The sequence below is a fragment of the Lonchura striata genome, chromosome 17 (genome assembly GCF_050655825.1).
Source record: "Lonchura striata isolate lonStrDom1 chromosome 17, ASM5065582v1, whole genome shotgun sequence".
Taxonomy (NCBI): Eukaryota; Metazoa; Chordata; class Aves; order Passeriformes; family Estrildidae; genus Lonchura; species Lonchura striata.
Genome location: NC_140719.1, coordinates 9,623,913 through 9,637,058, shown reverse-complemented (window position 1 = coordinate 9,637,058; position 13,146 = coordinate 9,623,913).

The window sequence follows — 13,146 nt, the reverse complement described above, 5'->3', positions numbered from 1 at the left end:
GGGGCCCCTGGGCACATCCTTTTTCCATTTTCCCTGGGAAAGAAAACTCAGCAGTCCAGGTTCCTGATGTCAGTTTCTAGGGCTCCCTTGGGTCTATCAGGGCAGCAAAAGTTTGAGGTGGGGACAACTTCGGTCTGGGGTCCATCCTTCGATATAAGGATTCTTTGCAGTCAGGGCCAGGGGACCCCGGGTACACCCTTTGGCCATTTTCCCTGGGAAAGAAAACTCAGCAGTCCAGGTTCCTGATGTCAGTTTGTAGGGCTGCCTTGGGTCTATCAGGGCAGCACAAGTTTGAGGTGGGGACAACTTCGGTGTGGGGTCCATCCTTCAATATAAGGATTTTTGCAGTCAGGGCCAGGGGACCAGGGCCAGGGGCCCCTGGGCACATCGTTTTTCCATTTTCCCTGGGAAAGTAAACACAGCAGTCCAGGTTCCTGATGTCAGTTTGTAGGGCTCCCTTGGGTCTATCAGGGCAGCACAAGTTTGAGGTGGGGACAACTTCGGTGTGGGGCCCATCCTTCGATATAAGGATTTTTTGCAGTCAGGTCCAGGGGCCCAGGGCCAGGGGCCACTGGGCACATCCTTTTTCCATTTTCCCTGGGAAAGAAAACTCAGCAGTCTAGGTTCCTGATGTCAGTTTGTAGGGCTCCCTTGGGTCTATCAGGGCAGCACAAGTTTGAGGTGGGGACAACTTCGGTGTGGGGTCCATCCTTCGATATAAGGATTTTTTGCAATGAGGTCCCTGCCCAGGGCCAGGGGCCCCCGGGCACATCCTTTGGCCATTTTCCCTGGGAAAGAAGACTCAGCAGTCCAGGTTCCTGATGTCAGTTTGTAGGGCTCCCTTGGGTCTATCAGGGCAGCACAAGTTTGAGGTGGGGACAACTTCGGTGTGGGGTCCATCCTTCGATATAAGGATTTTTTGCAGTCAGGGCCAGGGGCCCCCGGGCACAACCTTTGGCCATTTTCCCTGGGAAAGAAAACTCAGCAGTCCAGGTTCCTGATGTCAGTTTGTAGGGCTGCCTTGGGTCTATCAGGGCAGCACAAGTTTGAGGTGGGGACAACTTCGGTGTGGGGTCCATCCTTCGATATAAGGATTTTTTGCAGTGAGGTCCCAGCCCAGGGCCAGGGGCCCCTGGGCAGATCCTTTTCCCATTTACCCTGGGAAAATAAAACTCAGCAGTCCAGGTTCCTGATGTCAGTTTCTAGGGCTCCCTTGGGTCTATCAGGGCAGCACAAGTTTGAGGTGGGGACAACTTCGGTCTGGGGTCCATCCTTCGATATAAGGATTTTTTACAATCAGGGCCAGGGGCCCCTGGGCACATCCTTTGGCCATTTTCCCTGGGAAAGAAAACTCAGCAGTCCAGGTTCCTGATGTCAGTTTGTAGGGCTCCCTTGGGTCTATCAGGGCAGCAAAAGTTTGAGGTGGGGCAACTTTGGTCTGGGCTCCATCGTCAGATATAAGGATTTTTTGCAGTCAGGGCCAGGGGCCCCTGGGCACATCCTTTTTCCATTTTCCCTGGGAAAGAAAACTCAGCAGTCCAGGTTCCTGATGTCAGTTTGTAGGGCTGCCTTGGGTCTATCAGGGCAGCACAAGTTTGAGGTGGGGACAACTTCGGTGTGGGGTGCATCCTTCGATATAAGGATTTTTTGCAGTCAGGGCCAGGGGCCCCCGGGCACATCCTTTGGGCATTTTCCCTGGGAAAGAAAACTCAGCAGTCCAGGTTCCTGATGTCAGTTTGTAGGGCTCCCTTGGGTCTATCAGCGCAACACAATTTTGAGGTTGGGACAACTTCGGTGTGAGGTCCATCCTTCGATATAAGGATTCTTTGCAGTCAGGGCCAGGGGCCCAGGGCCAGGGGCCCCTGGGCACATCCTTTTCCCATTTTCCCTGGGAAAGAAAACACAGCAGTCCAGGTTCCTGATGTCAGTTTGTAGGGCTGCCTTGGCACTATCAGGGCAGCACAAGTTTGAGGTGGGGACAACTTCGGTGTGGAATCCATGCTTCGATATATGGATTTTTTGCAGTCAGGGCCAGGGGCCCAGGGCCAGGGGCCCCTGGGCACAACCATTTTCCATTTTCCCTGGGAAAGAAAACTCAGCAGTCCAGGTTCCTGATATCAATTTGTTGGGCTCCCTTGGGTCTATCAGGGCAGCACAAGTTTGAGGTGGGGACAGCTTCGGAGTGGGGTCCATCCTTCGATATAAGGATTTTTTGCAGTGAGGTCCCTGCCAAGGGCCAGGGGCCCCCGGGCACATCCTTTGGCCATTTTCCCTGGGAAAGAAAACTCAGCAGTCCAGGTTCCTGATGTCAGTTTGTAGGGCTCCCTTGGGTCTATCAGGGCAGCACAAGTTTGAGGTGGGGACACTTCGGTGTGGGGTCCATCCTTCGATATAAGGATTTTTTGCAGTCAGGGCCAGGGGCCCCTAGGCACATCCTTTTTCCATTTTCCCTGGGAAAGAAAACTCAGCAGTCTAGGTTCCTGATGTCAGTTTGTAGGGCTCCCTTGGGTCTATCAGGGCAGCACAAGTTTGAGGTGGGGACAACTTCGGTGTGGGGTCCATCCTTCGATATAAGGATTCTTTGCAGTCAGGGCCAGGGGCCCCTGGGCACATCCTTTTTCCATTTTCCCTGGGACAGAAAACTCAGCAGTCCAGGTACCTGCTGTCACTTTGTAGGGCTGCCTTGGGTCTATCAGGGCAGCACAAGTTTGAGGTGGGGACAACTTCGGTGTGGGGTCCATCCTTGGATATCAGGATTTATTGCAGTCAGGGCCAGGGGCCCAGGGACAGGGGCCCCTGGGCACTTCCTTTTTCCATTTTCCCTGGGAAAGAAAACTCAGCAGTCCAGGTTCCTGATGTCAGTTTGTAGGGCTCCCTTGGGTCTATCAGGGCAGCACAAGTTCGAGGTGGGGACAACTTCGGTGTGGGGTGCATCCTTCGATATAAGGATTTTTTGCAGTCAGGGCCAGGGGCCCCCGGGCATATCCATTGGCCATTTTCCCTGGGAAAGAAAACTCAGCAGTCCAGGTTCCTGATGTCAGTTTGTAGGGCTGCCTTGGGTCTATCAGGGCAGCACAAGTTTGAGGTGGGGACAACCTCGGTGTGGGGTCCATCCATCGATATAAGGATTTTTTGCAGTCAGGGCCAGGGGCCCAGGGCTAGCGGCCCCTGGGCACATCCTTTTTCCATTTTCCCTGGGAAAGAAAACTCAGCAGTCCAGGTTCCTGATGTCAGTTTGTAGGGCTCCCTTGGGTCTATCAGGGCAGGACAAGTTTGAGGTGGGGACAGCTTCGGTGTGGGGTCCATCCTTCGATATAAGGATTTTTTGCAGTCAGGGCCAGGGGCCTCCAGGCACATCCTTTTTCCATTTTCCCTGGGAAAGAAAACTCAGCAGTCCAGGTTCCTGATGTCAGTTTGTAGGGCTCCCTTGGGTCTATCAGGGCAGCACAAGTTTGAGGTGGGGACAACTTCGGTGTGGAATCCATCCTTCGATATAAGGATTTTTTGCAGTGAGGTCCCTGCCCAGGGCCAGGGACCCCTGGGCACATCCTTTGGCCATTTTCCCTGGGAAAGACAACTCAGCAGTCCAGGTTGCTGATGTCAGTTTGTAGGGCTCCCTTGGGTCTATCAGGGCAGCACAAGTTTGAGGTGGGGACAACTTCGGTGTGGGGTCCATCCTTCGATATAAGGATTTTTTGCAGTCAGGGCCAGGGGCCCAGGGCCAGGGGCCCCTGGGCACATCCTTTTTCCATTTTCCCTGGGAAAGAAAACTCAGCAGTCTAGGTTCCTGATGTCAGTTTGTAGGGCTCCCTTGGGTCTATCAGGGCAGCACAAGTTTCAGGTGGGGACAACTTCCGTGTGGGGTCCATCCTTCGATATAAGGATTTTTTGCAGTGAGGTCCCTGCCCAAAGCCCGGGGCCCCTGGGCACATCCTTTTTCGATTTTCCCTCGGAAAGAAAACACAGCAGTCCAGGTTCCTGATGTCAGTTTGTAGGGCTGCCTTGGGTCTATCAGGGCAGCACAAGTTTGAGGTGGGGACAACTTCGGTGTGGAATCCATCCTTCAATATAAGGATTTTTTGCAGTGATGTCCCTGCCCAGGGCCAGGGGCCCCCGGGCACATCCTTTGGCCATTTTCCCTGGGAAAGAAAACTCAGCAGTCCAGGTTCCTGATGTCAGTTTGTAGGGCTGCCTTGGGTGTATCAGGGCAGCACAAGTTTGAGGTGGGGACAGCTTCGGTGTGGGGTGCATCCTTTGATATAAGGATTTTTTGCAGTCAGGGCCAGGGGACTCCGGGCACATCCTTTTTCCATTTTCCCTGGGAAAGAAAACTCAGCAGTCCAGGTTCCTGATGTCAGTTTGTAGGGCTCCCTTGGGTCTATCAGGGCAGCACAAGTTTGAGGTGGGGACAACTTCGGTGTGGGGTCCATCCTTCGATATAAGGATTCTTTGCAGTCAGGGCCAGGGGCCCCTGGGCACATCCTTTTTCCATTTTCTCTGGGAAAGAAAACTCAGCAGTCCAGGTTCCTGATGTCAGTTTCTAGGGCTCCCTTGGGTCTATCAGGGCAGCAAAAGTTTGAGGTGGGGACAACTTCGGTCTGGGGTCCATCCTTCGATATAAGGATTCTTTGCAGTCAGGGCCAGGGGACCCCGGGTACACCCTTTGGCCATTTTCCCTGGGAAAGAAAACTCAGCAGTCCAGGTTCCTGATGTCAGTTTGTAGGGCTCCCTTGGGTCTATCAGGGCAGCACAAGTTTGAGGTGGGGACAACTTCGGTGTGGCGTCCATTCTTCGATATAAGGATTTTTTTGCAGTCAGGACCAGGGGCCCCTGGGCACATCGTTTGGCCATTTTCCCTGGGAAAGAATACTCAGCAGTCCAGATTCCTGATGTCAGTTTGTAGGGCTCCCTTGGGTCTATCAGGGCAGCACAAGTTTGAGGTGGGGACAACTTCGGTGTGGGGTCCATCCTTCGATATAAGGATTCTTTGCAGTCAGGGTCAGGGGCCCAGGGCCAGGGGCCCCTGGGCACATCCTTTTTCCATTTTCCCTGGGAAAGAAAACTCAGCAGTCCAGGTTCCTGATGTCAGTTTGTAGGGCTCCCTTGGGTCTATCAGGGCAGCACAAGTTTGAGGTGGGGACAACTTTGGTGTGGGGTCCATCCTTCAATATAAGGATTTTTTACAATCAGGGCCAGGGTCCCCTGGGCACATCCTTTGGCCATTTTCCCTGGGACAGAAAACTCAGCAGTCCAGGTTCCTGATGTCAGTTTGTAGGGCTCCCTTGGGTGTATCAGAGCAGCACAAGTTCGAGGTGGGGACAACTTCGGTGTGGGGTGCATCCTTCGATATAAGGATTTTTTGCAGTCAGGGCCAGGGGCCCCTGGGCACATCCTTTTTCCATTTTCGCTGGGAAAGAAAACTCAGCAGTCCAGGTTCCTGATGTCAGTTTGTAGGGCTCCCTTGGGTCTATCAGGGCAGCACAAGTTTGAGGTGGGGACAACTTCGGTGTGGGGTCCATGCTTCGATATAAGGATTTTTTGCAGTGAGGCCCCTGCCCAGGGCCAGGGGCCCCCGGGCACATGCTTTGGCCATTTTCCCTGGGAAAGAAAACACAGCAGTCCAGGTTCCTGATGTCAGTTTGTAGGGCTGCCTTGGCTCTATCAGGGCAGCACAAGTTTGAGGTGGGGACAACTTCGGTGTGGAATCCATGCTTCGATATAAGGATTTTTTGCAGTCAGGGCCAGGGGCCCAGGGCCAGGGGCCCCTTGGCACAACCATTTTCCATTTTCCCTGGGAAAGAAAACTCAGCAGTCCAGGTTCCTGATATCAATTTGTTGGGCTCCCTTGGGTCTATCAGGGCAGCACATGTTTGAGGTGGGGACAACTTTGGTGTGGGGTCCATCCTTCGATATAAGGATTTTTTGCAGTCAGGGCCAGGGGCCCTTGGGCACATTCTTTGGCTATTTTCCCTGGGAAAGAAAACTCAGCAGTCCAGGTTGCTGATGTCAGTTTGTAGGGCTCCCTTGGGTCTATCAGGGCAGCACAAGTTTGAGGTGGGGACAACTTCGGTGTGGCGTCCATCCTTCGATATAAGGATTTTTTTGCAGTCAGGACCAGGGGCCCCTGGGCACATCCTTTGGCCATTTTCCCTGGGAAAGAAAACTCAGCAGTCCAGGTTCCTGATGTCAGTTTGTAGGGCTCCCTTGGGTCTATCAGGGCAGCACAAGTTTGAGGTGGGGAAAACTTCGGTGTGGGGTCCATCCTTCGATATAAGGATTTTTTGCAGTCAGGGCCAGGGGCCCCTAGGCACATCCTTTTTCCATTTTCCCTGGGAAAGAAAACTCAGCAGTCCAGGTTCCTGATGTCAGTTTGTAGGGCTCCCTTGGGTCTATCAGGGCAGCACAAGTTTGAGGTGGGGACAACTTCGGTGTGGGGTGCATCCTTCGATATAAGGATTCTTTGCAGTCAGGGCCAGGGGCCCCTGGGCACATCCTTTTTCCATTTTCCCTGGGAAAGAAAACTCAGCAGTCCAGGTTCCTGATGTCACTTTGTAGGGCTGCCTTGGGTCTATCAGGGCAGCACAAGTTTGAGGTGGGGACAACTTCGGTGTGGGGTCCATCCTTGGATATCAGGATTTATTGCAGTCAGGGCCAGTGGCCCAGGGACACGGGCCCCTGGGCACATCCTTTTTCCATTTTCCCTGGGAAAGAAAACTCAGCAGTCCAGGTTCCTGATGTCAGTTTGTAGGGCTCCCTTGGGTCTATCAGGGCAGCACAAGTTCGAGGTGGGGACAACTTCGGTGTGGGGTGCATCCTTCGATATAAAGATTTTTTGCAGTCAGGGCCAGGGGCCCCCGGGCATATCCATTGGCCATTTTCCCTGGGAAAGAAAACTCAGCAGTCCAGGTTCCTGATGTCAGTTTGTAGGGCTCCCTTGGGTCTATCAGGGCAGCACAAGTTTGAGGTGGGGACGACCTCGGTGTGGGGTCCATCCTTCGATATAAGGATTTTTTGCAGTAAGGGCCAGGGGCCCCTGGGCACATCCTTTTTCCATTTTCCCTGGGAAAGAAAACTCAGCAGTCCAGGTTCCTGATGTCAGTTTGTAGGGCTCCCTTGGGTCTATCAGGGCAGGACAAGTTTGAGGTGGGGACAGCTTCGGTGTGGGGTCCATCCTTCGATATAAGGATTTTTTGCAGTCAGGGCCAGGGGCCTCCAGGCACATACTTTTTCCATTTTCCCTGGGAAATAAAACTCAGCAGTCCAGGTTCCTGATGTCAGTTTGTAGGGCTCCCTTGGGTCTATCAGGGCAGCACAAGTTTGAGGTGGGGACAACTTCGGTGTGGAATCCATCCTTCGATATAAGGATTTTTTGCAGTGAGGTCCCTGCCCAGGGCCAGGGGCCCCTGGGCACATCCTTTGGCCATTTTCCCTGGGAAAGACAACTCAGCAGTCCAGGTTGCTGATGTCAGTTTGTAGGGCTCCCTTGGGTCTATCAGGGCAGCACAAGTTTGAGGTGGGGACAACTTCGGTGTGGGGTCCATCCTTCGATATAAGGATTTTTTCCAGTCAGGGCCAGGGGCCCAGGGCCAGGGGCCCCTGGGCACATCCTTTTTCCATTTTCCCTGGGAAAGAAAACTCAGCAGTCCAGGTTCCTGATGTCAGTTTGTAGGGCTCCCTTGGGTCTATCAGGGCAGCACAAGTTTGAGGTGGGGACAACTTCGGTGTGGGGTCCATCCTTCGATATAAGGATTTTTTGCAGTCAGGGCCAGGGGCCCAGGGCCAGGGGCCCCTGGGCACATCCTTTTTCCATTTTCCCTGGGAAAGAAAACTCAGCAGTCCAGGTTCCTGATGTCAGTTTTAGGGCTCCCTTGGGTCTATCAGGGCAGCACAAGTTTGAGGTGGGGACAGCTTCGGTGTGGGGTGCATCCTTCGATATAAGGATTTTTTGCAGTCAGGGCCAGGGGACTCCGAGCACAACCTTTTTCCATTTTCCCTGGGAAAGAAAACTCAGCAGTCCAGGTTCCTGATGTCAGTTTGTAGGGCTCCCTTGGGTCTATCAGGGCAGCACAAGTTTGAGGTGGGGACAACTTCGGTGTGGGGTCCATCCTTCGATATAAGGATTTTTTGCAGTCAGGGCCAGGGGCCCCCGGGCACAACCTTTGGCCATTTTCCCTGGGAAAGAAAACTCAGCAGTCCAGGTTCCTGATGTCAGTTTGTAGGGCTGCCTTGGGTCTATCAGGGCAGCACAAGTTTGAGGTGGGGACAACTTCGGTGTGGGGTCCATCCTTCGATATAAGGATTTTTTGCAGTGAGGTCCCAGCCCAGGGCCAGGGGCCCCTGGGCACATCCTTTTCCCATTTTCCCTGGGAAAGAAAACTCAGCAGTCCAGGTTCCTGATGTCAGTTTCTAGGGCTCCCTTGGGTCTATCAGGGCAGCACAAGTTTGAGGTGGGGACAACTTCGGTCTGGGGTCCATCCTTCGATATAAGGATTTTTTACAATCAGGGCCAGGGGCCCCTGGGCACATCCTTTGGCCATTTTCCCTGGGAAAGAAAACTCAGCAGTCCAGGTTCCTGATGTCAGTTTGTAGGGCTCCCTTGGGTCTATCAGGGCAGCAAAAGTTTGAGGTGGGGACAACTTTGGTCTGGGCTCCATCGTCAGATATAAGGATTTTTTGCAGTCAGGGCCATTGGCCCAGGGCCAGGGGCCCCTGGGCACATCCTTTTCCCATTTTCCCTGGGAAAGAAAACACAGCAGTCCAGGGTCCTGATGTCAGTTTGTAGGGCTGCCTTGGCACTATCAGGGCAGCACAAGTTTGAGGTGGGGACAACTTCGGTGTGGAATCCATGCTTCGATATAAGGATTTTTTGCAGTCAGGGCCAGGGGCCCAGGGCCAGGGGCCCCTGGGCACAACCATTTTCCATTTTCCCTGGGAAAGAAAACTCAGCAGTCCAGGTTCCTGATATCAATTTGTTGGGCTCCCTTGGGTCTATCAGGGCAGCACAAGTTTGAGGTGGGGACAGCTTCGGAGTGGGGTCCATCCTTCGATATAAGGATTTTTTGCAGTGAGGTCCCTGCCAAGGGCCAGGGGCCCCCGGGCACATCCTTTGGCCATTTTCCCTGGGAAAGAAAACTCAGCAGTCCAGGTTCCTGATGTCAGTTTGTAGGGCTCCCTTGGGTCTATCAGGGCAGCACAAGTTTGAGGTGGGGACAACTTCGGTGTGGGCTCCATCCTTCGATATAAGGATTTTTTGCAGTCAGGGCCAGGGGCCCCTAGGCACATCCTTTTTCCATTTTCCCTGGGAAAGAAAACTCAGCAGTCCAGGTTCCTGATGTCAGTTTGTAGAGCTCCCTTGGGTCTATCAGGGCAGCACAAGTTTGAGGTGGGGACAACTTCGGTGTGGGGTCCATCCTTCGATATAAGGATTCTTTGCAGTCAGGGCCAGGGGCCCCTGGGCACATCCTTTTTCCATTTTCCCTGGGAAAGAAAATTCAGCAGTCCAGGTACCTGCTGTCACTTTGTAGGGCTGCCTTGGGTCTATCAGGGCAGCACAAGTTTGAGGTGGGGACAACTTCCGTGTGGGGTCCATCCTTCGATATCAGGATTTATTGCAGTCAGGGCCAGGGGCCCAGGGACAGGGGCCCCTGGGCACATCCTTTTTCCATTTTCCCTGGGAAAGAAAACTCAGCAGTCCAGGTTCCTGATGTCAGTTTGTAGGGCTCCCTTGGGTCTATCAGGGAGGCACAAGTTCGAGGTGGGGACAACTTCGGTGTGGGGTGCATCCTTCGATATAAGGATTTTTTGCAGTCAGGGCCAGGGGCCCCCGGGCATATCCATTGGCCATTTTCCCTGGGAAAGAAAACTCAGCAGTCCAGGTTCCTGATGTCAGTTTGTAGGGCTGCCTTGGGTCTATCAGGGCAGCACAAGTTTGAGGTGGGGACGACCTCGGTGTGGGGTCCATCCTTCGATATAAGGATTTTTTGCAGTAAGGGCCAGGGGCTCCTGGGCACATCCTTTTTCCATTTTCCCTGGGAAAGAAAACTCAGCAGTCCAGGTTCCTGATGTCAGTTTGTAGGGCTCCCTTGGGTCTATCAGGGCAGGACAAGTTTGAGGTGGGGACAGCTTCGGTGTGGGGTCCATCCTTCGATATAAGGATTTTTTGCAGTCAGGGCCAGGGGCCTCCAGGCACATACTTTTTCCATTTTCCCTGGGAAAGAAAACTCAGCAGTCCAGGTTCCTGATGTCAGTTTGTAGGGCTCCCTTGGGTCTATCAGGGCAGCACAAGTTTGAGGTGGGGACAACTTCGGTGTGGAATCCATCCTTCGATATAAGGATTTTTTGCAGTGAGGCCCCTGCCCAGGGCCAGGGGCCCCTGGGCACATCCTTTGGCCATTTTCCCTGGGAAAGACAACTCAGCAGTCCAGGTTGCTGATGTCAGTTTGTAGGGCTCCCTTGGGTCTATCAGGGCAGCACAAGTTTGAGGTGGGGACAACTTCGGTGTGGGGTCCATCCTTCGATATAAGGATTTTTTGCAGTCAGGGCCAGGGGCCGAGGGCCAGGGGCCCCTGGGCACATCGTTTTTCCATTTTCCCTGGGAAAGAAAACTCAGCAGTCCAGGTTGCTGATGTCAGTTTGTAGGGCTCCCTTGGGTCTATCAGGGCAGCACAAGTTTGAGGTGGGGACAACTTCGGTGTGGGGTCCATCCTTCGATATAAGGATTTTTTGCAGTGAGGTCCCTGCCCAGGGCCAGGGGCCCCTGGGCACATCCTTTTTCCATTTTCCCTGGGAAAGAAAACTCAGCAGTCCAGGTTCCTGATGTCAGTTTGTAGGGCTCCCTTGGGTCTATCAGGGCAGCACAAGTTTGAGGTGGGGACAACTTTGGTGTGGGGTCCATCCTTCAATATAAGGATTTTTTACAATCAGGCCCAGGGTCCCCTGGGCACATCCTTTGGCCATTTTCCCTGCGACAGAAAACTCAGCAGTCCAGGTTCCTGATGTCAGTTTGTAGGGCTGCCTTGGGTGTATCAGAGCAGCACAAGTTTGAGGTGGGGACAACTTCGGTGTGGGGTCCATCCTTCGATATAAGGATTTTTTGCAGTCAGGGCCAGGGGCCCCTGGGCACATCCTTTTTCCATTTTCGCTGGGAAAGAAAACTCAGCAGTCCAGGTTCCTGATGTCAGTTTGTAGGGCTCCCTTGGGTCTATCAGGGCAGCACAAGTTTGAGGTGGGGACAACTTCGGTGTGGGGTCCATCCTTCGATATAAGGATTTTTTGCAGTCAGGGCCAGGGGCCCAGGGCCAGGGGCCCCTGGGCACATCCTTTTTCCATTTTCCCTGGGAAAGAAAACTCAGCAGTCTAGGTTCCTGATGTCAGTTTGTAGGGCTCCCTTGGGTCTATCAGGGCCGCACAAGTTTGAGGTGGGGACAACTTCGGTGTGGGGTCCATCCTTCGATATAAGGATTTTTTGCAGTGCGGCCCCTGCCCAGGGCCAGGGGCCCCCGGGCACATGCTTTGGCCATTTTCCCTGGGAAAGAAAACACAGCAGTCCAGGTTCCTGATGTCAGTTTGTAGGGCTGCCTTGGCTCTATCAGGGCAGCACAAGTTTGAGGTGGGGACAACTTCGGTGTGGAATCCATGCTTCGATATAAGGATTTTTTGCAGTCAGGGCCAGGGGCCCAGGGCCAGGGGCCCCTGGGCACAACCATTTTCCATTTTCCCTGGGAAAGAAAACTCAGCAGTCCAGGTTCCTGATATCAATTTGTTGGGCTCCCTTGGGTCTATCAGGGCAGCACATGTTTGAGGTGGGGACAACTTTGGTGTGGGGTCCATCCTTCGATATAAGGATTTTTTGCAGTCAGGGCCAGGGGCCCTTGGGCACATTCTTTGGCTATTTTCCCTGGGAAAGAAAACTCAGCAGTCCAGGTTGCTGATGTCAGTTTGTAGGGCTCCCTTGGGTCTATCAGGGCAGCACAAGTTTGAGGTGGGGACAACTTCGGTGTGGCGTCCATCCTTCGATATAAGGATTTTTTTGCAGTCAGGACCAGGGGCCCCTGGGCACATCCTTTGGCCATTTTCCCTGGGAAAGAATACTCAGCAGTCCAGATTCCTGATGTCAGTTTGTAGGGCTCCCTTGGGTCTATCAGGGCAGCACAAGTTTGAGGTGGGGACAACTTTGGTCTGGACTCCATCGTCAGATATAAGGATTTTTTGCAGTGAGGTCCCTGCCAAGGGCCAGGGGCCCCCGGGCACATCCTTTGGCCATTTTCCCTGGGAAAGAAAACTCAGCAGTCCAGGTTCCTGATGTCAGTTTGTAGGGCTCCCTTGGGTCTATCAGGGCAGCACAAGTTTGAGGTGGGGACAACTTCGGTGTGGGGTCCATCCTTCGATATAAGGATTTTTTGCAGTCAGGGCCAGGGGCCCCTGGGCACATCCTTTTTCCATTTTCCCTGGGAAAGAAAACTTAGCAGTCCAGGTTCCTGATGTCAGTTTGTAGGGCTCCCTTGGGTCTATCAGGGCAGCACAAGTTTGAGGTGGGGACAACTTCGGTGTGGGGTCCATCCTTGGATATCAGGATTTATTGCAGTCAGGGCCCGTGGCCCAGGGACACGGGCCCCTGGGCACATCCTTTTTCCATTTTCCCTGGGAAAGAAAACTCAGCAGTCCAGGTTCCTGATGTCAGTTTGTAGGGCTCCCTTGGGTCTATCAGGGCAGCACAAGTTCGAGGTGGGGACAACTTCGGTGTGGGGTGCATCCTTCGATATAAGGATTTTTTGCAGTCAGGGCCAGGGGCCCCCGGGCATATCCATTGGCCATTTTCCCTGGGAAAGAAAACTCAGCAGTCCAGGTTCCTGATGTCAGTTTGTAGGGCTCCCTTGGGTCTATCAGGGCAGCACAAGTTTGAGGTGGGGACGACCTCGGTGTGGGGTCCATCCTTCGATATAAGGATTTTTTGCAGTAAGGGCCAGGGGCCCCTGGGCACATCCTTTTTCCATTTTCCCTGGGAAAGAAAACTCAGCAGTCCAGGTTCCTGATGTCAGTTTGTAGGGCTCCCTTGGGTCTCTCAGGGCAGGACAAGTTTGAGGTGGGGACAGCTTCGGTGTGGGGTCCATCCTTCGATATAAGGATTTTTTGCAGTCAGGGCCAGGG